At 36.9% G+C, this 27,917-nt stretch overlaps 1 long non-coding RNA gene and 1 pseudogene across 5 annotated transcripts; one reads left to right on the top strand and one right to left on the bottom strand.

Annotated features, from left to right (window-relative positions):
- Positions 1-3,452: 3,452 nt before the first annotated feature.
- Positions 3,453-27,621, bottom strand: LOC147547410 (uncharacterized; annotated as a pseudogene).
- On the top strand, positions 20,588-25,064 carry LOC147547411 (uncharacterized). Of its 5 annotated transcripts, none has more exons than XR_015236788.1 (8): positions 20,588-20,840; positions 21,633-21,673; positions 22,447-22,518; positions 22,812-22,931; positions 23,007-23,082; positions 23,434-23,768; positions 24,061-24,153; positions 24,789-25,064. It is a non-coding gene; the product is annotated as an uncharacterized LOC147547411 (long non-coding RNA). The 5 variants fall into 5 exon arrangements; XR_015236784.1 differs by having other exon boundaries at positions 20,591-20,840; positions 21,633-21,687; XR_015236785.1 differs by having other exon boundaries at positions 20,619-20,840; positions 21,633-21,687; positions 23,434-23,641.
- Positions 27,622-27,917: the final 296 nt, after the last annotated feature.

Here is a 27,917-nt window from a genome sequence, read left to right on the forward strand (position 1 = left end):
TGTCGAGCGGAATCATTATCGAATTGTGTATTCGAGAAGGACAATTAAACTAATTAGTATAACAATCTTAAGACGTTATTCCATATGTCAGATTTCGCTCGTCAAGTGTTGTATCGTGTCTAACCTTTTCGGCCTTATAGTTAGTATTGAATACAGAGAGAAAAATAAATTGGTATACCTTCTCTGCCTCCTTATTAGGAATCTTTAATTGTGACTCAATTCCATGAACGATAGTTAGACTGGCATTTGCAATCTGTTTGATTAGTTTTCAGTGGAATAACTTTGAACTCATTAGTCACTAAAGTCAAGACATCTGTTGGCTCTTGGATGTATTTTGGCTACTCTGTTTACGTGAATTTCTGAGATTTTGACTACTCTGTTAACCGGTTAGTCTTGGCAACTTAGACCAAGTCGGATTTTGCTCGTCAGTATATACAAGTGTTCCTTCATTAGTCATATAAATATTTAATTCTCCCTCTCTACTTGTGTGTATCTGTTAGAACTATTGTAAACTTGCATGAGTTTTATTAAATAGTCATACTACATTAAATTATATAAGATAGATTGAATAGAAGCATCATCCTGTTTGTGTTAGACTTATAATCTATTTTGAAGAATAAAACATTCTATAGTTTTCCTGATCATCTAAACATTGTCTTTTGTATTCTTATCACATCTGGTTAATGTTTGTTAGTGTTACATTTATTTTTTTATTTGAGTCGATTACTTATTGTTTATCATCAAGACGGTATACAATCAAGAAAAAAATATACAGTTTATTATCATATTCTTATTAGTCTGTGAATTGTGTATTCAACAGACAAATGACAAGTAATACTGGAAACAATGTTCCTGTCCCTCCAACGCATGTTTCTCATGGAGAAAAACCTGAGAAGTTTACTGGCGTCGATTTTAAGAGATGGCAACAGAAGATGTTATTCTATTTGACCATTCTCAATCTTGCAAGGCTCTTATACGAAGAGGCACCCACTCTCAAAGAAGATGGGTCGGATTTTGAAAATGTGGCCGCAGTAGACGCTTGGAAGCATTCCGATTTTCTTTGCAAAAATTACATTCTTAATGGTCTCGATAATTCTTTATACAACGTTTATAGTCCGATAAAAACGGCAAAAGAATTTTGGGAATCATTAGAGAATAAGTATAAGTCTAAAACTGCCGGAGTGAAAAAATTCATCATAGGAAGGTTCTTGGATTTCAAGATGACAGACCTTAAAACTGTCATTAGCCAAGTTCAAGAATTCCAATTAATTCTACAAGAATTAAAGGCAGAAAAATTGGTGATTAGTGAGTCATTTCAAGTGGGAGCAATCATTGAAAATTTGCCACCATCTTGGAAAGACTTTAAAAATTACCTTAAGCATAAAAACTCAAGGAAATTGACTTGGAAGACTTGATTTTGAAATTGAGAGTTGAAGAAGATAGTAGACTTGTTGAGAAAAAGAATGAGAAGCCTTCTGAAATCTCAAAAGTAAATGTGGTTGAAGGGGGGCTGAAAAAGAAAATGAAATTTTCCGGTAAAGAAAAATATCACGGGAACTCTAAGAAGTTCAAAGGTACTTGTTACAATTGCAACAAGAAAGGACATCTTGCCAAAGATTGTCGCTCCAAAACTTGGAAAAAAAATTTCAAGAAAAGAAAGATGGAAGACAAAGTGATAGATAACTTGTCTGATGGTGTCAAAGAATTAATTTATGTGCCGCTATTTCTGAAGTAAACTTGGTTAACAATCCAAGAGAATGGTGGGTAGACACTGGTGCTACTCGTCATATTTGTTCAGATAAAGGAGTATTCTCATCTTATAAAAAGGTAGAAAATGCTGAACCTTTATTTATGGGAAATTCGGCAACATCCAAAGTTGAAGGTAACGGGACAGTCGTACTCAAATTCACATCGGGCAAGGAAGTAACTCTGAAAAATGTACTTCATGTACTCGACATCCGAAAGAATTTAGTTTCTGGTTCTTTATTAAGTAAGAATGATTTTAAACTTGTATTTGAATCTGATAATTTTATTCTTACTAAGAATGGGATGTACGTGGGAAAGGGGTATTTAAGTGAAGGTATGTTCAAGATGAATGTAATGACTGTTATTCCTAAGATTAATAATTCCGCTTATATTGCATGAGAGGTTAGGACATGTTAATTACGATTCTTTAAGAAGATTAATTAACATGGACCTTATACCTAAATTCGATTTAAATCCCAATCATAAATATGAAGTTTGTGTCGAACCTAAAATGACTAAGTCGTCTTTCCGTTCAGTTGAAAGAGACACGGAACCGTTAGCACTGATACATAGTGATATATGTGACTTAAAAACGGTTCAAACAAGAGGTGGGAAAAAATACTTCATCACGTTTATAGATGATAGTACTAGATATTGTCATGTTTACTTGTTAAGAAGTAAAGATGAAGCCGTAGAAAAATTTAAAATATATAAGAGTGAAGTTGAGAATCAACTGGATAAAAAAAGATCAAAACTTTACGAAGTGATAGAGGTGGTGAATATGAATCACCATTTGCTGATATTTGTGCCGAAAGTGGTATCATCCATCAAACAACGACTCCTTATTCGCCTCAGCAAAATGGAGTCGCTGAAAGAAAAAAATTATACTTTAAAAGAAATGATGAATGCATTACTTATAAGTTCTGGATTACCCCAAAATTTGTGAGGGGAAGCATTGCTTTCAGCAAACTATATTTTGAACAAATTGCCTCATAGGAAAAAGGATAAAAATCCTTATGAGTTATGGAAAGGAAAAAAACTTTCTTATAAATATCTCAAAGTGTGGGGGTGTTTAGCAAAAGTGACGATTCCTACACCATAGAAGGTCAAAATTGGACAAAAAACTATAGATTGTATTTTCATAGGATATGCACATAATAGTAGTGCATACCGATTTCTCATACATAAATCTGAAATTCAAGACTTACATGTTAATACGGTAATCGAATCAAGAAATGCTACGTTTTTTGAGGACATATTTCCATGTAAATTAGATGATGAGAAAAGTTCTCAAAAGAGGAAATTTGAGAATATTAGTAACAATGAAAATACAAACTAAAATGATAAAGAGAATGTGGTTCAAGAACCACAAGCAGGAGAAAATAAAGAGGAACCCGAAGAGGCAAGAGACAAAAAATTGCCAAAACATACGGTCCTGATTTCCTCACATACTTGTTAGAACAAGAACCGCAAACATACAAAGAAACAATGTCTTCTCCTGAATCTCAATTTTGGAAAGAGGCCGTAAATAACGAAATTGTGTCTATCCTTCAGAACCATACATGGGAGTTAGTAGATCTTCCACCGGGGTGTAAACCATTGGGTTATAAATTGATTTTTAAGAGAAAATTAAAAACTGATGGTTCTATAGACAAGTACAAAGCAAGACTTGTTGCAAAAGGATTTAAACAAAAAGAAGGATTAGACTATTTTGATACGTATTCTCCAGTTACGAGAATAACATCGATTCGGGTGTTAATTGCTATAGCATCTCTATATAATTTAGAGATACATCAAATGAATGTTAAAACTGCTTTCTTGAATGATGAATTAGAAGAAGAGATCTATATGGAACAACCGGAAGGGTTTATTGTACCCGGTCAAGAAAATAAAGTTTGTAAATTAGTGAGGTCACTGTATGGGCTAAAACAAGCACCAAAACAGTGGCATGAAAAATTCGACAAAGCCATGTTGTCAAATAATTTTAGTATTAACGAGTGTGATAAATGTGTCTACACTAAATCTACTACTAACAGAGTTATAATTCTATGTTTGTATGTAGACGACATGTTAATAATGGGTAGCAATTTAGATATGATCAAATCTACGAAGAAAATGCTATCAAAAGTATTTGATATGAAAGATCTGGGTCAAGCAGACTTAATTCTTGGAATCAAGATTTGTAGAACTTCCAACGGAATAGTTTTATCTCAATCACATTATATTGAGAAAATTTTAGAGAAGTTCAACCAAAATGATAATCAGGTTGTTAAAACTCCTGTAGACCTTAGTCTACATCTAACTAAAAATACGGGAAATAGTTCTAACCAATTAGAATACTCTCGCATAATTGGTAGTTTGATGTATTTAATGAATTGTACACGACCTGATATTGCGTATTCAGTAAGTAAATTGAGTAGGTTTATAAGTAATCCTAGTACAAACCACTGAAGTGCTCTAATAAGAGTCCTTCGATATTTAAGATAGACAAAGGAGTATGGGTTACATTTTACTAAATACCCTGCAGTTCTTGAAGGGTATAGTGATGCAAATTGGATCTCAGATACAAACGATTCTAAATCCACAAGTGGATATGTTTTTACTATAGGTGGTGCATCAGTTTCATGGAAATCCTCAAAACAAACTTGCATAACAAGATCAACCATGGAGTCAGAGTTTATTGCTTTAGAAAAAGCTAGAGAAGAAGCTGAATGACTTCGTAATTTTCTAGAGGATATTCCAATTTTGCCAAAACCGGTGCCTGCTATTAAAATACATTGCAATAGTAAATCGACAATTGGCAAGACACATAATAAAATGTATAACGGAAAATCTCGCCACATACATCGAAGACACAATACCATTAAACATTTGCTCTCAAGTGGAATTATAACAATTGATTATATAAAATCAAAGGATAACCAAGCGGATCCATTTACAAAGGGATTATCGAAAGAGCAAATGTACAAACTATCAAGGGGAATGGGCTTAAAGCCTAAAGTAAATGAGTAGATCGCAATAGAAACCCAACCTAGTTGACTGGAGATCCCAAGATCTAGGTTCAAAAGGGACAACATAAATGTGAAATACTCGCCAGTAGCACTAAAAGAGTCATTATCTTACCCATTCCTAAGTATCAGTGTTGCCTTTTAGGTGATAGGATAAGCGATGCTTTTAATGATGCCTATATTCTTGAGTAAACAAGTGGGGTACGTCAGGGTACTCCTCATAGGACATCACCTATGTGAGTGTAGAACTGATGTCGGTTCTATGAGAATGTCTTAAGGCGGAATTCTCTAAAACACTCATGAATCTAGGAGTTGTCCAGGGCCGAAAAGGACACAACCAATGAATCAAATATGTACAGAAGAAGTTGTTTGTTGGCTATTGTATCGACTTACTACGAAAATTGAATAGTTCAAGACATTATGTTCACTAATCAATTAGTAAGTCTGGTAGTCATACACTAAGGAAGGTTCAAAGCCAAAAGCCACCTCTCCTAATGCAACAACTTCCATATGAACTCTCTTAGTCTGTATGCATTGTTAGTTTGCATACTATTCATATAGAATAAATTTTAATTCATGTGGGGGATTGTTGGTTGGTTGAACCATTGCCTTGGTTGAATTAAAATTAGGAGAGACACATCCCTAGGATTATGTCTCTCCATATAGTCACCAATATCTCTATATATACATAGTTACTGTTTCATTTTAGATAGAAAAAAATCAATTAGTTTTCTGAGTTTTAGAGTATGCATTAGAAGTCTAAGAAGTTAAGAGAGTTCTCTACTTATTTGGTTCGAAGTTTCTTGAAGAACGAAGTGCTGCGTTTCAAGAAGTTAAGACTGTTTTATCCTGGGAGACGATTCGTATATACAACCCGGCTTAACACCATTGCGGGACGAATAACGTCTTAAGAAGAGAGTATTCAATACTCGACTCGGTCATAAAACTATTACTTGTTATTCTACTTACTTGATTATATAATTTGTCGAGCAAAATCATTATCGAATTGTGTATTCGAGAAGGACAATTAAACTAATAAGTAAAACAATTTCATCATTATACTGAATATATCATTAGACTCCTCCAAATTGCCTGCTCGTTGACAACTAAAAATGAGATCTCTACACTTGGTAAGAGTTGGCTGAAGCCCTCGTTCTCCCATTTTGTTTAGCAATCTCATAGCTTCAGAAAACTCTTTCTTGTCAGACAGTACATCTATATGTGCATCATACACAGTGTTGTTCACTTGGATTCCCTTCACCAGTATCTCGTCTCGCAATTTAAACGCTTCCGTAAATTTCCCTTCTTTACAATAAGCATCAACCATTAAACCATATGTGATTTCATCTGGTTTAATTCCCTTATTGATCATCTCCTCAAATAGTGTTATTTTCGGGGTTATGGATTCGGTTCTTGGCAACTAATCATATAACACCATAAGATTATATAAATATAAAAATAAAAAACTTATCTTGTTTGATCGAGGCGAGTGGTCACTCTTTCCTTAAGACAATCATGTCCTCGCAATGGTGCTAACGGTCTACGAACATTTGTCTCCCAAGATACAACGATCACGTCATATAGAAAGAAGCACTACAATTCTATATGCTCCATCGAACTATCGAGTTACTATGCTCTCAAACACGACTCTAGACGACTCAACTATTGTCTTTAAAATATACTAAATGTTGTCCAAAAAACTTATTTGAAAAAGAAACCAAATTAGAGTATTTATAGAGTTAGCCATGACTCTACAAAATGCCTCTCCATTGGGTTGTGACTAGCCATAACTTGTGACTTTTCACAAGTACCTATTGATATAATTTTACTCAAACAAAAATTGTTTATTAAATAATTTTCAAACAATCCCCCACATGAGTGAAATTACCAACAAAAGACAGACGACATACAAATAGATGACAGACAAACAAATATACATGCATATGAGAGCATAACAGGAGATACCATGCATCGGGAAAGATAGTTTTTGGCTTTGAATCTTCCGTAGTGAATAGATATCGGGTTTACAAAGACCTTAGTGAACTATGTCTTGAACTGGGTCCTATGAATTGTAAACCGATGCAGTAGCTATCACACATGACACTCCTTGTAACCTTCCGTTCTCGGTTGTGTTCATTTCGGCCTTGAACATTCTCGGGTTTTATGAGCGCTTTAGAGAAGTCGGCTATTACGACCTTCTCACGGAACTTGCACCAGTTCACACTCATATATGTGATCTCTTATTAAAGGTATCTTGTTATACCCCACCTAGAAAAATTAATTCTAAACTATAGGAATCATTAAAAGATAACCTTATCCTTTCTTATTACAGGCAACACTGATTCATCCTAGGAATGGGTAAGAGATAAGTCTCTTTCAGTGTTACTGGCGAGTCAATATATAACTTCAGTTTCCCATTGAACCTAGATCTTGGGATCTCCAGTCAACTAGGTTGGGTTTCCGTTATGACTTTACTCATTTACTTTAGGCTATAATCCCATTCCCCTTGATGACAATTGCTCTTTTGACACACTTATACTATATAATTAAATCAGGTTAGGTTGTCATTTACATGCGCATTTATTTCAAACCCTCAACTTAGAGCAATTGTTTAATGGTTATATTACCATCTCGTTTTCGAATATCCTCTAACGAATTGAGTTTTCTCATTTTATCCGTTTCATTTGAAATACATATTCACTTAAACGAATTGGATATTCTTTAAGTGTTTGGTCCGTAACTCATCAAGGTATATATCTTATACACCATGTCATAAGCTTCGATATAAGCTTCGATATATATCTTATCCCACAGCTGTCACCATATCATTTGGAGGCTCTATTTATATTAATAAAGGACATTTTTTGTTAACTTTTCAAGTGATTAAATCTCATTTTTCTATTTTTTTATAGAATGATGAGGCGTGTAGTGTGATCAGAGATTCTTCAGAGATCATGTAAAACAATCTTTACTACAACTTCCTTTTGATATTAGGTCGGCCGCCCTAATCTCAAATCGTTACGCTTTACATTCAAGCGATCGGCTTTAATCTAATTAAGAGTTCTTCCTCTTAATCATATCACTTGAAGTATTCTTATAGTCTTACTAATAAGAATTTTGAGCACATAGAGCTACCTTTGTTCTACAACCCCTTGTATTGATATTATTTCACTAAAATAGTTTATGAAACCATTTTTTAGAGATTAAACCCCCACGTTCAATGTGAAGACGACTATGAGATATCATAGCTCTACCCTTCCCCCACATCATGACAAAAGCTAAGTTTTCATGAAACCAAAGGGAGAAAACTAAAATCAATTTGTCCCACTTGATATTTTTATTCTCCTCCACGAGAATTTCGGGCAGAGACATATATGTCCTTATACAATGCCACAATGTGAATTTCTTGATCCACAATTTTTGTGAGAGAAACCTTACCATACGTGACACATCTTACCTTCATAAGACCCCCCACAATTTGAAATAATGAGTCCATTACTGGCTTAGTTTGAATTTGCAATCAACCAAACGAGTGCATTGTCCTCTTCGAATTTAAAAAATAATCAAGATATTTCAACCTTATTCTACTCAAATGCCTTATTAGGCGTGAACCAAGTTAAGCACCAGTGTACTAAGACTCTATCTCTAGACAAACAACCCTCAATTCATTGTTTCTCTATCTTAGCAGATATTTGTTGAGTATTTGGACCACAATTTGATCCTTTAAGTCTTTTGCACAATATTATCAGATATAGAGTGAGTAACATATTCCACACTTCCCTTGAGTCTCAACCACCAAAATATCAAAATTGCTAATCTCATTATTTGAAAATCAACATTGTAACTCATATATATGCGTACATTATTTATATATCACCATAAATAATAACCCCTCTTACATTAGACACCATGTTGATGTTGTGGCATAATAGCTTGATAGTTGATACAGAGGGTTGTTGCGGGTAAGGGATACTGTGAAGAGGTATTAACCTCTGAAGATGTTGATCTCGGATGAGGCCGAGAGATAGAGAGATCGTGAGATTGATTGAGAGAGAGAGAGAGAGAGAGAGAGAGAGAGAGAGAGAGAACCGAACTCGGTTGGAAGCCAAGAGAGAGATAGAGAAATCGGGTGGAGGAGTGAGATAGAGATGGAAGATATCAAGTACAAAGAGGTAGTTGATTACAGTTAACAGTTATTCTCTTTGTATTGATAATAATTGAAGTTTACACAAGTAGTATATATAGGAATACAATGAATATAGGGTTTCCTATTCTAGATATATTGTTTCTATACTAAAGATATACAACATAGAAGTTTCCATTATGTACACAAGGCAGGCCACTCGGTTGGCCGAGTGGACTAGGGACGGTATCCCCTAATACTTCCCGTCAAGTTGGAGCAGTAATCGAAGTAATGCCCAACTTGCCAATAATATTCTTGAACGAGTCAGCTCCTAAAGGTTTGGTGAAAATGTCGGCAAGCTAATTGTCTGAAGATGTGAAGCGTGTGGCAATTACATTATGTTTGATCTTCTCACGAACGATGTGGCAGTCTATTTCGATGTGTTTGGTGCGTTCATGGAAGACTGGATTGTCTGCAATGTGGAGGGCTACCCGATTGTCACAGTAAGCTGTCATCGGGCTAGAATGGTCGATTCCAAACTCGAGTAAGAGATATTTGAGCCATTGGAGCTCACAAGTGAGGACAACGAGAGCGTGATATTCTGCTTCGGCAGATGATTTGGCAACCGTATGTTGCTTCTTGGATTTCCATGATAATGGACTAGAACCAAGCATTGTAAAGTAGCCAGTAGTAGAACGGCGAGTAGATGGGCAACCAGTCCAATCAGAATCACAGTAACCCGTGATGTGAAGAGAGCTGTCAACGGATAGAAAAATTTCGTTGTTAAGAGAACCTTTGAGATAACGGACCACACGATGAGCAGCATCTAAGTGGATTTGACTTGGAATCTGCATGAATTGACTCAAATTATTGACCGCATAGGTGATATCGGGCCGTGTAACGGTGAGGTAGATGAGTCGACCGATCAGTCGACGGTAGACGGAAGGATCTTTTAAAGGAACTCCATCAATGGGACTTAGACGTAATTTTTGTTCCATAGGAAAGTCAGAGGGACGAGAAGCGGTGAGTCCGGAATCTTTAATAATGTCAAGGGCGTATTTGCGTTGACCAAGAAATATGCCTTTGGAAGAACGTGAAACCTCGATACCGAGGAAGTATTGTAATCGTCCAAAATCTTTGAGGGAGAAAGTATGATCAAGGAAGGACTTGAGTTGGGAAATGGCAACATTGTTATTACCTGTAATGAGGATGTCGTCAACGTAGACGAGAACGAATATTTGAGTGGAATTCGAAGAATATGTGAATAGAGAATAATCACTCTTGGATTGAGAGAAGCCTTTATCTAAGAGGACTGAGGAAAATTTGGAGAACCATTGTCTAGATGCCTGTTTAAGGCCATAAAGTGATTTTTGGAGACGACAGACTTTGGACTCCCCCTGAGTCGAGAATCCGGGAGGAAGTTTCATATAGATCTCTTCATTCAAATCACCCTGAAGGAAGGCGTTATTGACATCAAGTTGGTGGAGTGACCAACCTTTGATGGCCGCGATAGAAAGGAAGACATGAACAGTTGCTAGCTTAGCTACCGGGGCAAATGTATCGGTATAGTCTAAGCCTTTTCAACTTGAGTGTAGCCTTTGGCGACAAGAGGAGCTTTAAAACGCTCGATAAAACCATCGGACTTGAATTTGGCCTTATATACCCATTTGCAACCAATTGGGTGTTTTCCCGGGGGAAGGGGAACGATGGACCATGTATTGTTAGCTTCCAAAGCGAAGATTTCTTTGGACATAGCCTCTCGCCAATGAGGAGATTTCATGGCTTGAGTGAAAGAAGTAGGTTCAACCGTGGATAGGACGGAAGAGAGGAAAATTTGATGAGACGTGGAGAATGAATTGATAAAAAAATAGTTCTCGATTGGATACTTGATATTGACGGATGGAGCGGAACAAACATAGTCCTTTAAGTGACTTGGTGGACGATGTTGGCGGGTAGGTCGTTCAACGATGACGGGAGATGGATCAGCGACCGCGAGAGGAGCTTCCGGTGAAGCCGATGAAGCATCGGTGTGAGCGGAGGGAGGTGAATCGGGTGGTGCTGTAGGCACCTCCGTAGGATCCGACGAAGGAGGTGATGGAGTCACCTTTGTCGGTTGGCCGATCGGGGGGCTTGGATCAGGAATCGGCGTGGAGGCCGAAGGCGGGATAACCGGAAATGTGAAGGAACCATCGTCCGGAATGGAGATGAAGTGACGAAGTGAATCAGTTGACGGGGAGAGGGAGGCGAGTGGCCGAGCCATCGGGAATCGCGTTTCATGAAATACAACATCTCGGGATGTGTAAATCCGGCGAGAATGAAGATCATATATACGGTATACCTTTTGACCATTAGGGTAACCAAGAAATATTCCGGCAGAGGCACGGGGGTCCATTTTTGTTTTGACTAACGGTGTACGGGAATAACAAAGACACCCAAACACACGTAAGTGTGAAAGATCGGGTGGAGAGCCCATTAAGACTTCATGGGGGGAAAGGCCACGAAGGATTGAAGTAGACAGTTTATTGATTAAATAAACTGCAGTTAAGACACACTCTCCCCAAAAAGAGAGAGGAAGATGAGCTTGTAAACGGATCGAACGAGCCACTTCAAGAATGTGGCGATGTTTTCTTTCCACCACCCCATTTTGTTGAGGTGTATGGGTACAACTTCTTTGGTGAATAACTCCTTTAGAAAGGAACCAAGATTGTAGAGAATTATTCATGAATTCAGTACCGTTGTCTGAACAAAATACTTTGATTTTAGTATTAAATTGGGTGGAGACGTAATTAAAAAAATTTGTTATAATTGTGAATGTGTCGGATTTTGAACACATGAGGAATATCCAAGTACAACGAGAAATCGTCTACAAAGGTGAGAAAATAATGACATCCGATAGTTGAGGGAACCGGAAAAGGACCCCAAACATCGACATGAATTAAATCAAAAGGATGAGCGGAAGTAGAATTATGAGACGGAAACGGTAAACGGGTTTGCTTAGAACGAGGACAAACATCACGCGGCAATTTATTATTAATATTAATAGAATTCATACATGAAATGCGAGAAATAAAATATTGAAGACGAGACATAGATGGGTGGCCAAGACGCCAATGCCATAAATTAGATGAAACACTACTAGGACTATGATCTAAACTAGTAATTGAAAAAACTGGACGCTCCGTGCGACGAAAATAGAGATCGTCGTAAAGATTACCATGCCCAATCGTCTTCCTCGTTCTTTTGTCCTGAAAGACACATAAGTCAGAGTCAAATAAGACGGTACATTGTAGAGATTTAGATATTTGAGAAATTGAGATAAGTGACTTGAAAAGATGGGATATGTAACACATCTTGTAAATATAAATCATTAGAGAAATAAACTGATCGTATATGGAGAACACGGACTCGAGAACCATCCAGTAATCTAACAAAAAGGTTAGGAGGTGCGCTTGAATATGTAGAAAAGCGAGTAAATGTCGAACATATATGTTTAGCGGCACCGGAATCGATAACCCAATGAGGGGAAAAAGAACAAGAGAACGTATTCGTGAGATTGATTCGAGGAGAGTCGAATGGATTAGCCGATTGTTTTTGTTGATCCAAAAGTGCAATGAGTGATTTGAATTGATCGACGGTGAGAAAGGACACGTTAGGAGCCGATTCGCCGGTTGGGTCTTGGACGGTGGCTGCTAGAGGAACCGTGCAGTTTCGGGTACGAGGACGATCACCGGATTGAGGCGGATATCCATGGAGTTGATAACATGTTGACATAGTATGTCCATGGATTTTGCAATGATCACAAAACGGGCGAGGACATTTTGGGTGTTGTTTGTCCGATCGATTAAAAGAAGAGCGTCCATTGTCATTGGAGCCGACGACAAGAGTAGTAGCTTCATTGTTGTTAATGGTGTTGATTAAACTTTGCTGAATTTCTTCTTACTTAATAAGATAATGGATACGAAGAATAGATGGAAAAGGGTCCATTAATAAGATTTGGCTTCGAATAGCCGAAAACCGATCGTCAAGACCTTGAAAGAATTCCATAGCTCTATCTTGATTAGTACGATCAAGAAGAGATCTTGCATGTCCGCAAATACATGTTTCAGTAGTCATGAGAGAATTCAATTCATCTTGAAGAGACTTGAGATTAGTGAAATAAGTGGAGACGTCAGAACCACTTTGCTTGAGAGAAGAAATAGCCCGTTTGAGTTGAAAAACCTTCGGAGCATTGGTTTGATAAAAACGGTCATGGAGATCTTTCCAGACATCATAAGCATTGTCATCATAAATAATTGATGAACGAAGAGAAGGATTAACGGAGTTGACAAACCAACTTGAAACTAAGTCGTTGCAACGACTCCAAATATGTAATTCATTAGGATCGGTAGGTTTGGAGATTGTGCCATCAACAAAACCCAACTTGTCCTTTGCTCGAAGAGCCTTGATCATTCCTCGAGACCATGAAGAGTAGTTATCACCAGTAAGAAGTGGTGTGATAAGGATAATGGTAGGAGAATCCGAATGGTGAACATCGAATGGACCACCATGAGTTGGTTGAGAATTAACAATGGTTTCAGAATCGTTGGTAAACATGATTAAAAAAAAAAAAGAACTAGCTCTTATACCATGTGAAGAGGTACTAACCTCTGAAGATGTTGATCTCGGATGAGGCCGAGAGATAGAGAGATCGTGAGATTGATTGAGAGAGAGAGAGAGAACCAAACTCGGTTGGAAGCCGAGAGAGAGATAAGAGAAATCGGGTGGAGGAGTGAGATATAGATGGAAGATATCAAGTACAAAGAGGTAGTTGATTACAGTTAACAGTTATCCTCTTTGTATTGATAATAATTGAAGTTTACACAAGTAGTATATATAGGAATACAATGAATATAGGGTTTCATATTCTAGATATATTGTTTCTATACTAAAGATATACAACATAGAAGTTTCCATTATGTACAGAAGGCAGCCCACTCGGTTGGCCGAGTGGACTTGGGGCGGTATCCCCTAATAGATACAACTAATTTCTTCAATAGTGGTGTTTCATTGTCTGCCTGAATAGTAAAACCTCCATCCCTGGATACATTGGTTTCATGGTCTGCTTGAATACTATAACGTCTGGCCATGGATTACATTATTTTCTTCACAATCAAAACAAATTACACCATCAGAAACAATTTCTCCTTCAAGCATAATCTACGCTTTTTTTTTCCAATAAAATCTCACGATATACCTTAATTGCTTGGATTTTCTTCCACCTATGTGTACAATCGTTTCTTCCTTTAGAAAGCTCAAACAAATTCTTTCTTCCTCTTTCTCTCTTTAACTTCAAGAGAGAGGAATGATTCATCCAAGCGGTTGTGAGCATTAATTATGAGATAATCTTTCGCAACAGCGAAGATATTAGGACCGGAAAACTGACCATTAAGTATACCCTGTTGACGGATACTGGGTGTTGTAAGAGACATTCCAATTGAAGAATCTGCAGGGTTCTTCAGCTTTAGTCACTTTGCCCATATCGGTTCTAAAGGAACCATTTCAACATATTCATCTTTAAGGACTTTTGAAAAGTAAGGGTCTCTCTTGTATATTTCTTCATACATTACCGCCGATGAATCCCATCCATTTTCCATAAAACGGAAGCAGAGACACTTATACCCCATCAAAAGGAATATGCAAATTTAATAATCTTTCTGTTCTCTTGGAGAACTTCTCTGTATGCATCCTTCAAGTGACCTGCCATTTCCTCCAAACCCCAGATTCAAATATTTGTATAGGATGACAATATATGCGATCCATTTGTCTACTATTTCTTTCTTAAGAGAAATGGAATTAATGTAGCCGGTGGGGGAAAGTTTTGAATACAGATTGAGAGCAGAACTTACAAAGGGGTCCCAATTATTGGCAAATCCACCAAATAAATTGGAGAGCATATGAAAACCAAAATTAAATGAACCCCCCCGTAGTATTGTTATTTCCGTAAGAAAACGAATACGATTTTGGTATGTCCTCCATGCCCTCCAGGATGGCAAGAACTAAACCCAGGATTTCCCGTCTCATCCCCGTATAGGTCATAATTCCCTCTCTTCTGTTTCGAGTTTCATTTGTTCAAGTAAGAACAAACAAATTGAGAGCATAATAGCATCTGGTTTCTTTCCTACATTGATAAATCTTTCGCATAGTTGATGTTGTTATTTCTCTCTTTGTAAAGTAAGTTGCTAACTATAAACTATTGTCCCATTTCCATGTTCTTTATTTAATTCCAAGTTTGTTTAATATTATTGCCCCATCTCGACTTTAACTAGGCTATGGGCAACATTTTGCTTAGAGCAGTTCCCAATTGTAGACTTATCTCAACCATGTTCACATCAGTACTCCAAAATTATAGTAACATGGAGAATGTTAACACATGTCCGGAAGGGAGGATCAACCACCAAAGAAAATTATCCTCAAGATGCAAATCCTTCCTTGATTTTATGTGCTTCTTGAAGTTCAAACCAAATGATTAAAAGGATCAACCCAGTGATGAAAATCTCCCTTTCTGAACTCCCATACAAAACCTGTAAGCTTTTTCTCTATATTCCCATGTAGGAGAGCAGAACCAATGTGGATAAAAGTACTGATTTGAAGAGGCACTTCAAAAATAATATTTTCAAGTGTACTTCAAATGAAATATTGAAATAACATACGAATCAATGAGACTGAGAGTTATGAAGGGGTGTGTATCCGTTAAATCAAAATTTCAAACATGTGAACATGCCACTGACCAAAAATTACTCCCTTGTTTGTACTTTATTAACTACTGTACTTAAAGAAAATCATCAAACATAGTGAGTCTATTCATGTATTGAATTAATTCGAGTCATTCGACATGAACTATATTTCGATCTACTCAAAGTTTGTAGAAAGTTTGTAATAATCAACAGTAACTGTATTTTATCTGTCATGCATATTATCACACAGATTTAGTTGATAAAAATATGCTCTACGTAACCCACAAGTAAATATCGGTGTCATGAAGAAAATATGTTAGTGAGCAAATTTTAGAGTTTTTCAAGAGTGGTTGTGTCTTTTGGTTCTTTCTCAACTGTTCTGATCAAAATATATTGCATATATTACTAAATGAATCCAGGGCTATGCTACAACAAGCTTGAATGGATTTTTTCATGGCGTCAAAGGATACTGGTTAGATATCATAACATTGTTAAACAAGAGATGATCAATATATCTCTTTGTAAGACATGAGAGACTCCAAAGACTAATGAATGCCGATTATCTATAAGATATAAGAAAGAGAAAGTAAACTTATCTTATTTATGATGTGTGTGGTTCACGTAACTCTTTTGACATTGTGGAAGAAGATCAATATAACTACGACATACCATCACAAGGAAGTGGATACCAAATACCCAACATCTATGTAACTTGGTTTCGATTAGTTAATAAATTAATAGTTCAGAAAGAGAAACTTATCTGATTTATGTTTTTGTTTGCATTTTCTTTTTATTCTTCACTTATTCTGATCACCCTCGTTGTGGTTGGAATATGTATAATCACTCTGGTATAATCCCACTTTTTCTTTTTGGAGTTTTGCTACTAGGTTCACCGAAAGTGACTGCTATCTTCTCATCATAAAATTTAGAGATCCAGTAAGCGAACAAGATTAAAATACACAAGAATTAATGGACCCCGAAATATATATGATTGTCTTAAGATTGTTATTTTCGGGGTTATGGATTCGGTTCTTGACAACTAATCATATAACACTATAAGATTATATAAATATAAAAATAAAAAAAACTTATCTTGTTTGATCGAGGCGAGTAGTCACTCTTTCCTTAAGACAATCATGTCCCCGCAATGGTGCTAACGGTCTACGGACATTTGTCTCCCAAGATACAACGATCACGTCATATAGAAAGAAGCACCACAATTCTATATGCTCCATCGAACTATCGAATTACTTTGCTCTCAAACACGACTCTAGACGACTCAACTATTGTCTTTAAAATATACTAAAAGTTGTCCAAAAAACTTATTTGAAAAAGAAACCAAATTAGAGTATTTATAGAGTTAGCCATGACTCTTCAAGATGCCTCTCCATTGGGTTGTGACTACCCATAACTTGTGACTTTTCCCAAGTACCTATTGATATAATTTTACTCAAACAAAAATTGTTTATTAAATAATTTTCAAACAAATAGTGCAAATGCCTTTGATGTATTCCCCTTCTTATTGTAACCATAAATAAGTGAGGTGTAAGTTACAGTGGTTGGAGTCAGATTCATTTCCTGCATCACCAAGAAGAGTCTTTCCACCTCTTCCATAATTCCTGACTTGCAACACCAGTCTATGACAGTCTATGACTGTTGTGTGCGTTACATGATTACGGAATACGTTCTTATCTATCATCTCCTCTATTAATCGGTTGGCTTCTTGCAGTCCCCAGGCCTTATAAAATCCATCAATCAGCGTAGTGAAAGAGAGTATGTTAGCGAGATCCTTATTCACCATTTCCTTAAACAAACTCGGTGCTTTTTCCATGTTTTAGTTCTTACAGCACCCATCAACAAGAACACTGTAAACATATTTATCTGGCAGAACTCCCTTTGACGCCATCTCATGGAACAACCTATATCCTTCATCCAGACGCCCGTATTTACAGTACCCATCTATAATTGCAGCATAAGTGACACCATTAGGAACTAGACCTTTCCCTGGAATACATTCGAACAGTTCTCTAGCTCTTTCAATGTTTCCTGATTTGCATAGACCATCAATTAGAGAAGTGTAGGTAACAATGTTTGGTTCGACTCCTTTCCTACACATTTCATCATAAAGTTCGAAAGCTTTACCAGTATCAGCATGCTTACAAAACCCAGAAATGAGAGAACTGTAAGTATAAACATCAGGTACAAAACCCTTCTCTTGAATTTTTGAAAAGGCTGACATAGCTTCCTTAATCTCTCCATTCCTTGAGAGACCATGGATGAGAACACTATAGGCTTTCACGTTTGGCAGAACTCCTCTTTCTATCATAGAATGAAACGTGGTGAACGCTTCCGTTGTGTTCCCCACTTTGCGATACCCTTCAATGAGGGCAATATAAATAAAGTCGTTCTGCAATAAATTATGATTCATCATCTTTTCTAAATATATACTTGCCTCGTGCATTTGTCCTGCCTTGCTATGCCCATGGATGAAAGAACCATATGTGTATACGTTAGGCTTTAACCCTTTTCCTATCATCTCGACTAAGTAAGTCTCTGCTTCTTCCATTTTCTCAACTTTGCAGAGGCCAATTATGAGGGAATTGTAGCAGAAAACGTCGGGCGCAACTCCCTTTTTGTTTATTCTCTCTAAAACCTTCTTAGCTTCGTCAAATCTACCTTCCCTGCAATGACCAGCAATAAGATTCGTGTAAATTACAGCATTTGGCTTCAAACCCTTCTCTACCATTTCTTCCAAAATAGCATCAACTTGAGAGAAATCGCCTGATTGACATATGCCATTGATTATCACGCTATAAGTAACAACTGTTGGACGTAAGTTCTTGCTCTTCATCTCATCAAGCATCTCAAAGGCCATGCACGTATTACGTTCTTGGCAATACCCCTCAATCACCAACGTGTAAGTTTGAGAATCACATCCCCAACCCATTTCAACCATTTCATTCAAGACTTTACGAGCCTTCTCCATTCTACCACCCTTACAGAGTCCACTAACAAGCATATTATAGGTGTTAGTACTAAATGTTCGCGGAAGCTATCAAACCTATCCTTGAAATTGATCCGACTATAAAAATTAATCGAAAAGCTAAGCCAAAGACTTAATATGCAAACAGAATTAACGAGGTTCGGCTTTAAAGCCCACGTCCCCGGGCGAACAAGAAAACTGTATTGAAGGATAGATGAAGACGACTCACACAACCCGCAAGTTCGTCCCAAGATGGTACCGTATAGAAATTTAACCTTCTATACTAGATCTTCGACGACCGAGAAATTAAACACCGCTCAAAACAATGAACAAAATTTATCTCACAATTGCTTTCACTCTATGTTGAGTATTTGTTGTGTTTGTGTTGATGTGTTTTGATTGGTACTCAAACCCCCTATTTATATATTGTATAAGCCGACCTTAACTTTAGGAAATTAGAAACTTCATATCGAGACCGCCACAAGCCAATTGCCAATTTGTAACCAAACCGCCTATTGCCAATTTGAAACCGCCTATATGCAGCAACTCAAAACTGCCTCTAGGCATCAACTCAAAACCGCCTCTACCTCTCACAATTCTCCACCTCGTACACAATTTGATACACTTCAAATTTTGGATGAACACCAGGATACTTCTTGTAAGATATCTGCTTCATCCGACTGCACTATATGACCATGGTTGCCTACGTACCTTTTTACAGGATCAAGCCTACCGTAGTTCTACCAATCCTTCACATAAAATTTACCTTGTCGCCATTACGTCCTATCAGACAACTTAACACGAGCTGATTTCTAGCAATTTCAGGCAATGCTGAAACTTGCTACACGTCACCACTTTAGTCAACATGTCCGCGGGATTCTCATCTGTGTGAACCTTCATGAGAGAAACATCACCTTCCTCTATGACATCTCGTAAAAAGTGATACCTGACATCGATATGCTTAATACGAACATGATGAACCTGATTCTTCGCCAAGTGGATCACACTTTGACTATCACACCATACATCTACGCACTCCTGCTTAACCCCTAGATCATCCAGAAGACCCCACAACCACAATGTTTCCTTCACACCCTCGGCCATAGCCATATACTCGGCCTCCGTAGTAGATAACACAACTGTAGATTGTAACATCGATCGCCAACTAACTGGAGCACCATGTATCCTAAATACATAACCAGTAGTAGTTGATCGTCTTCTATCTAGATCGCTAGCATAATCCGAGTCAACATAACCGCTTACCTGACATGTGTCTCCACCAAAGCACAAACCCGTATCAGCGGTACTCTTCAAGTACTTCAAGACCCACTTCACAGCTTCCCAATGTGTCTTCCCCGGTTTTGCCATAAACCTACTAACCACACTGACCGCCTGTGAAATATCCGGAAGAGTACACACCATAGCTTACATCAAACTACCAACTGCACTAGCATACGGTGCACGATCCATATGATCCTTCTCCACCGTAGTAGTGGGAGATTGTTTTCCCGAGAGCCTGAAGTGTGGTGCCAAAGGTGTTGACACCGCCTTCGCATTCTGCATCCTAAACCGAGAAACTACTCGTTCGATGTAACCTTTCTGATTCAAGTACAGTTTCTTACTTGACCGCTCTCTCTTAATCTCCATTCCCAGTATCTTCTTTGCAGCGTCCATGTCTTTCATCTCAAACTCTTGACAGAGTTGAGATTTCAACTTATCTATCTCCACCATGCTTCGAGAAGCAATAAGCATGTCATCCACATACAAAAGGAGATAAATAAAGTCACCTTCGCGAAGCTTCTTGATGTATACACAATAATCATAGTCACACTACAAAAAAAATGCCCAATAGGGACATACATTTTTACGTCTGTCCCTAATATTTTAAAGATAGGGACGATTTTTTACTATTTGTCCCCAATAATATTTCAAAAGGGACAATTTTGGGCACAACTAGAAAATTTGCGCAAAATTTCGGCCAAATAAAAAAATGGCGCAAAAAAACTTTTCCCTCGTTTTTTTTCCAAAAAAAAACCTCGTTTTAATTTGTTTTTCTTTTTCTTTTCTTTCCTTTTTCTCTCTCTTCTTTTCTCCTCACCACCAGCACGTACAGAGAAGAAGAGGAACGAGTTCTCTTCAACGAAGAAAAGAGATTTCTCCTCCTGCTTTTACACTTATAGGTTTGGTTTCCTTGTTCGATCTCTTCTTCAATCTCTCCCTCTTGGGCGTGGGTTGTTTCTTTTCTTCTACTTCTAGGGTTTGCACAAGTATGTGTTCCTCCTTTCTTCTTCAAATAAATCAATTAAGATTGAGTAACATGAAACCTTAAGTTGTCATATTTCTTTTGAATCATATGTTGTTGGTTCTAATTTCACTTGTGGATTTGACAACAAAGAATTTATTTATGATATGTTGGGGACCTGGTTGGTGTGTAAACCCTAAAACTCTATTAATTGATATTCCAGGTTTGTGTACTCAATCTTTATGTACTTGTGGTATTTATGTTGATTCACCACTACAATCATGACCCAACATCCAATTTCATAATTAGAATACAAGGATTGTTAACTTTAGCCATTGTTGGCTCAGTTGGAGTTCTATCTGGTATTTGCACAAAGCTTTTATTGGTGATTGATCTATCTGAATCTGACTATCTTTATTGAAAATAAAAACCATGATCTATTTTGGTTTATAAATCTCTTAATAGTTAATTGTGAAATGTTATTGTGCATGTCAAGTATGGAATCAATCGATTCATTTTCATAATCTTCATCACATTAGAGAGTGTTCAAATTGTGTTTTTTTTTTCTTTTAGTTTGGATTTGAAGAATCAAGATCTGTATTTTGATTTGCATTATCTTATGGTTTTTATCAATTTGTTGATAGTTTTGGTGGAGATTTGGAGGTTGACTTTTAGGGGAAAAGATAGGGAAGAACTATTAAGGATTAAGAAAATTGAACTGATTGATTTATTCAAAATTATATGTATGGATTTTGTAGGAATTTAGGTATTGGATTGAATTGGTGGTATTGAGATTTCTGCATGTTGTTTTTGGTAGATGAATTGTTTTAGTGGAGGAAGAAAGAGGAACAAAATTTGGTACGTATAAAAAGGTAATATAGTTTTCTTTGGTTTAACTATTATAGGTCTATTATTTAATACATCTGATTGTTTTAGGTTTGAAAATAAGGCAATGAAGTCGAGTTTTGTTTATTATTTATTTCTTAGATTTAAGATAGATTTTCAATTTAAAATGGTTTATCGAACTGCTTGAATTTGAAATGGTCATCATAACTCGTATGTCTTTGAATCTGATTCTATCCAATTTTTCGTATTTTTTAAATATCATGTTATATGTCATTGGGTTGTCGATTCAATTTCAAAACATTATTATTTGGTTTGTTAGTTATCTTATAAGCTAAGAGATTTAGTGGATTGAGAGACTGATAAGTTGGATCTGGTTTGATCCAGACTTCGTGGTTTACAGGAGGCCTTCTATGGTTGAAGTTCTATATGGTACAGGCAAGGCTAAGTATGTCATTAAACGCAAACATTTACGGACTAGAATCTTCATTGACTAATTTTTCAATTTCCAGTCATCCTGATAAGACAAGTGTTTTGTTAAGGAATGGTTAATCCATTAATGCAAGGGAGGTTTAGCCGATTGTTTTTTTCTTCAAACTACATTGATCGACTTATTAGTAGTTCGTTTTCGTGTTTAGCACATCAATGATTAACAGTTAAGATTGTCAATCAGCAAATAAAATTCTCCTCCTTGTAAATTGTAATATACTTACTATATACGAAGTTGGAATCGTACTAAGGGTACTATCAGCTCTTTGGTTAACATTTGCTTATGATTTCAAATGCAGAACTTGTAGCGGATCTCAGAGCTGTAGAGTTTCGCCGTAGGAGTTTTAATCGTGTTTTCTAGAATTAATTAGGTAAAGATTCACATCATCCTCTTCACCATGTTTATATTTTTGTTAATTATTACTTCTTAGGTAATAAATAGAACATTTTAAAAAACATTCATATTTGACAAATAAAGGTAAAAAACAAGCAGACCCGAGTTAGGGCAGACATTGACTTTGCCAGCTCTTGATCTTCCAAACCTAAACCCTAAAAGTCTCTATATGCCAATATCATTCTCACTGTGAGTTTGTGAATTATCCTAACCGATGACTTGTAATTTTCATCCTTAAAGTGGGATTTTGTTTGACATTCTTCTTAACAGGTGAGAAAGAACAAGTTCATTGAGATTCTTCTGATTAATGTCGGTTGTTTAGGTGCTTGCACGTACTGCAAGACAAAGCATGCTCGTGGACATTTAGGGAGCTATACTGTTGGTAGCCTTGTAAGTACCTGTATCGTTTGACTTTTATTGATTCAAAACGTGAGTATATTTGTAAAGCTTTAATACTTGGTGCAGGTAGAGCGTGTAAAAACTGTCGTAGCTGATGGAGTTAAGGAAATATGGTTGAACAGTGAAGATACTGGAGCCTATGGTATTTCAAAGTGCATTTCTTTTCTATTTTATATGCATTTGCTATTATCACGTTTTTTCACAAGTATTGAGTTTTAGCTTTCTTGAGAGTTTGAGGTAAAACTAAATTAGCTTATGACAAGATGCCAAGTCTCGAGGCCTGATAAATCTAATGTAAAGAACAATCTCATCCTCCATGCACTTGATATTACTTTTTTTATGTGACTGACCTATATTTGGTATATACTTTATTATTGAAAATGTTTTTGTTCGATATCATAAGTTCGAATTACACTATCTCTTAAGTTTCAAAAAATTACACCATCTCTTTCCAAATTTTTTTTGCGTTAAAATGATTTTGGTGCTTTTGCAGGTCGTGATATTGGCGTCAATCTTCCGACTTTGCTAAATGCACTTGTTGCAGAACTTCGTTCTGATAGAAGTACTATGCTTCGAATAGGCATGACTAATCCACCTTATATTCTTGGAACTTGCAAGAAATAGCTACAGTTTTGGCCCACCCATGTGTGTATTCGTTTCTTCATGTGCCAGTCCAAGCAGGGAGCGACCCCATTTTGACTGTAAGTGCATTGGATGTAGTAATTCCCTAGTTTCATTTGATTCATTGCTCAGCTCACATCAACTGTATGTCCTTGAATTCTTTCGTGTCTCTTCAAATTGCTACTTATATAATACGTGGATTCCCTGGTAAATAACTCACATCAGAAACTCTTGATGTCACTCTTAACTCATCAAGGTTGCTGAGCCTTTTCTATGGAACTGTTTTGGTTTTTTTTGTTTTCTTTTAAACTATTTCGATTGGTACATGTAGGGTATCATAATGAATAGTGGGACATAATTCGTAATCAGAAAATGGACAATTGAGAAAATATATTGGTCATTTTTAATACTAAATATTCAACGCTCTATAAACAGAAATTTTGGAGTTGGTTCTAATTTTCTTTCTCGCCTAAAGAAACCACTTCTTGTTTTTTCTCAGGCGAAACAGATGAAGACTTTGCTCAAACAGTCAGCCTTATTAAGAAGTACAAGCTTCTTCAGGTTCATATTTCACAGTTCTATCCAAGACCTGGTAAGCCGTTGGAATCAATTGATGCTTTTAGTTTCACTAATTAAGCACTCTGCTTTAGCAATGTTTTAGAAACCCTTCACAGCGTGCACCTCAAGGCGATCACCTGATGCCTCGAGACGGTCACCTGATGTCTCGAGACATACGAATTTGAACTCGAGAATAAAATGTGGACATATAATCACAACAATTTTAATCTTATGCAACAGACAAGGGGATGTTGCTGCATCGCAGCAACCCAAGGGGGATGCAGATGCTGCTGCTGCGTCGCAGCATGCCAAGGGGCTGCAGCTGCTGTTGCGTCGCAGCATGTTTTGGTGTTTTTTACTGAAACAAAATCGTTGTTTCTAGAACTAATGCAGTACTACAGTGACCTGGACACTAAATATGAAATGTTATTATGTATTCTTTTCTAAATGTAACGCAAACCCGTGAGAGTATGCTCGTTAGTTTACTAGAATAGTAAACACGAACTTATTATGAAGCTTCCGCTTTTAAGAAGATTCTGTGTGTGAATGTTTGCTCTTTAACAATTTTATAGAAGTTTTAATGTTTGTATATTTGTCGTGTCCTAAATTTGAAAAAGGTAATAAATTGATTGGTTTCGTTGTCTTCTGTTTTTTGTCACCATGACATAGGGATAGGATGGAGCTCTGCTGAGATGATGATATGCTAATGGTGCTTTTAAATTTTCCACTACAACATGAGAAACAAGATGTGCGGATGAAGTTAGAGTAGTTTATTTTTAATATAAGTTTAACATTTGTAAGAGTTATTAGTTTATTATCTTATTTTAGTTTGACCTTTTTTTCGTTTAGGCTTGTGTATTTTTTCGGGGGACTTATTAAAACTTGTTAGTGTGAATATGTGCTTCTTAAATTGTTTTAATGAAGATTTTCTCTTGTGTACGCTAACAATTGTGTGCAGAACTCCTAACAAAATTTGTAGGGACCAATATTAACTGTATCAGGTATAGGTAGTAGAAAATCACTTCCGATCTTATAGGGACGGCTATTATCTGTTCCAAATGGTAACGAGAAGAAATTCCCGCCAAATTTTGGGGACAGATATTAGTTGTCCCAAATGCTAATGAGAGAAATTTCTACCAAATTTTTAGGGACAGATATCAATTGTCCCAAATGCCAACGAGAGGAAATTTCCCGCCAAACTCTTAGGGACAGATATATGTTGTCCCTAATAATCGTTGATACAGGGACATATACAAACTGTCCCAAAAATAACTTTGGGACAGATGCTATCCGTCCCCGTATCTGTCCCAAATATTATTTGGGACGCCGCTTTTGGGGACAGATTAAAACCGTCGCCAATACTCTATTAGGGACGGTTTTCCTGTGTTGGGGACGGTTTTTGGCCGTCCCTAATGGGCCTTTTTTTTGTAGTGTCACTTCTGCGAAAACCATGCTTTATCATGAAAAAATCAAATCGTTTGTACCATTGGCGAGGGGATTGTTTTAATCCGTAAAGAGACTTCCTCAAACGACATACTTGATTTTCTTTACCCTCAACCTTGTATCCCTCAGGTTGAGCCATATAAATTTCTTCTTCCAAATCACCGTGCAAAAAGGCGATTTTAACATCGAGTTGTTCCAGCTCAAGATCACTGTGAGCAACAATACTCAATAGCACTCAAACAGAAGCATGTTTCACGACCGGGGAGAAAATCTTATTGTAGTCGACCCCTTCTTTCTGTGCATAACCCCTGGCCACTAGTCTTGTCTTATACCTTGTACCCTTAATCTCGGAAGAATCCTCTTTCTTCTTGTACACCCATTTACAACCAATAACAGACTTACCTCCGGGCAATGGGACAACCTCCCATGAAGAGACTCCATCTCTTCTTGCATAGCAACCAACCAACTCTCTCTTTCCTCCGCAGTAATAACTTGTTTGAAAGTGACCGGCTCGTCGTCTTCCACCAAGAGTGCATATTCAACCATATTTCCCTGCTTTGACCGTACTTCTCGGTCCCATCTTCTCTTCGTTCAATCTCAACAAGGCTCTGATACCAATTGTTAATTAGTACTAAACGTTCGCGGAAGCTATCGAACCTATCCTTGAAATTGATCCGACTATGAAAATTAATCGAAAAGCTAAGCCAAAGACTAAATATGCAAACAGAATTAATGAGGTTCGGCTTTAAAGCCTACGTCTTCGGGCGAACAAGAAAACTTTATTGAAGGACAGATGAAGACGACTCACACAACCTGCAAGTTCGTCCCAAGATGGTACCGTATAGAAATTTAACCTTCTATACTAGATCTTCGACGACCGAGAAATTAAACACCGCTCAAAACAATGAATAAAATTTCTCTCACAATTGCTTTCACTCTATGTTGAGTAGTTGTGTTTGTGTTGATGTGTTTTGATTTGTACTCAAACCCCTATTTATATATTGTATAAGCCGACCTTAACTTTAGGAAATTAGAAACTTCAAATTGAAACCGCCACAAGCCAATTGCCAATTTGTAACCAAACCGCCTATTGCCAATTTGAAACCGCCTACATGCAACAACTCAAAACCACCTCTAGGCATCAACTCAAAACCGCCTCTGCCTCTCACAATATGTGATACTATTTATCTGAATACCTCTAGCTAGCATCTCGTCCCTCACTTTGAAAGCTTCATCTAAACAACCTTCTTTCATGAATCCATCAATCAACGCAGAATACGTAACGTAATTGGGCTGAAGAGCCATGTCTGACATCTCAAGCAATAACGATTGTTCCTCTCTCGACCTTCTCTCTTTGCATAACCCATTGATTAGTGTGGTGAAAGTATAGCTATCAGGGAACAACCCCTTCTGCATCATCAACCGTTTCAACTCAAAAGCTTTATCAAGAGCTCCAACTCTACATAAAACCTCCGATAACAACATTATACGTAACCGAGTTAGGTTTGCAACTCTTCTCTTCCATTTCAACAAGTACCATTTTTGCCTCTTTCATCTTACCAACTTTGCAAAAAGCTCCAATAAAATTTGAATAAGTATACACGTCAAGAGGCATTTTTGTTTCGACCATTCCATCATAAACCTTCCAAAACAATCCCATCATATTAGCCCTCATTAAACTCCCAAGTAGAGAATTACAACACCATAAACTAGGGATAAAACCAACATTCTTAACATACAAAAATCCATCCACAGCATTTTCCAACATTCCCATTTTCTTATATGTGTCAATAAGTATATCAACCACAACAGGATTAGACCCTTTGAATTCACGAAATATATCAAGTATTGAATCCAAAGTTGCAGAAGGGGATGAATATGTTTGTACCATTCGTTCTAAAAAACCATTTGCAGGTCCAAACAAGTTCCCATTACATAGATTTACAACCATGATTGAGAAAGAATATAAATTTTGAGAGATACCCATTTGATTTTCAGACCAGTGAAAGAATTTGAGGGAGCGTCCAGGATCACTAGAAACCAAGGTCGGTACCCTCATCATTCTCTACATCTTCTAACTTTTAGCAAAGACCGAAATATCCATCGACTTCTTTCTATCACAACTTTTTCATCCGAACTCCGATTCAACTTTCGTCTTCGCTGTTGGACTCACCATTGGTTGTACTTTTCATTAGTCCATTGATTGTTACCAAAATTCACTGAACCACCCTGGTCCAAATGACCAAATTGCCCTTCGAGCGTCTTTCTTCTATTTTTACCCGTTTTTCTTGTTCAACTCTATAGATAGTACCTAATCAAGAGAAATCTATAACTAATCAAAATATAGAAGTATAA

The sequence above is a fragment of the Eschscholzia californica genome, unplaced genomic scaffold, assembly GCF_041429995.1.
Source record: "Eschscholzia californica isolate CP2 unplaced genomic scaffold, dmEscCali1.0.p SCAF_3, whole genome shotgun sequence".
Taxonomy (NCBI): domain Eukaryota; kingdom Viridiplantae; phylum Streptophyta; class Magnoliopsida; order Ranunculales; family Papaveraceae; genus Eschscholzia; species Eschscholzia californica.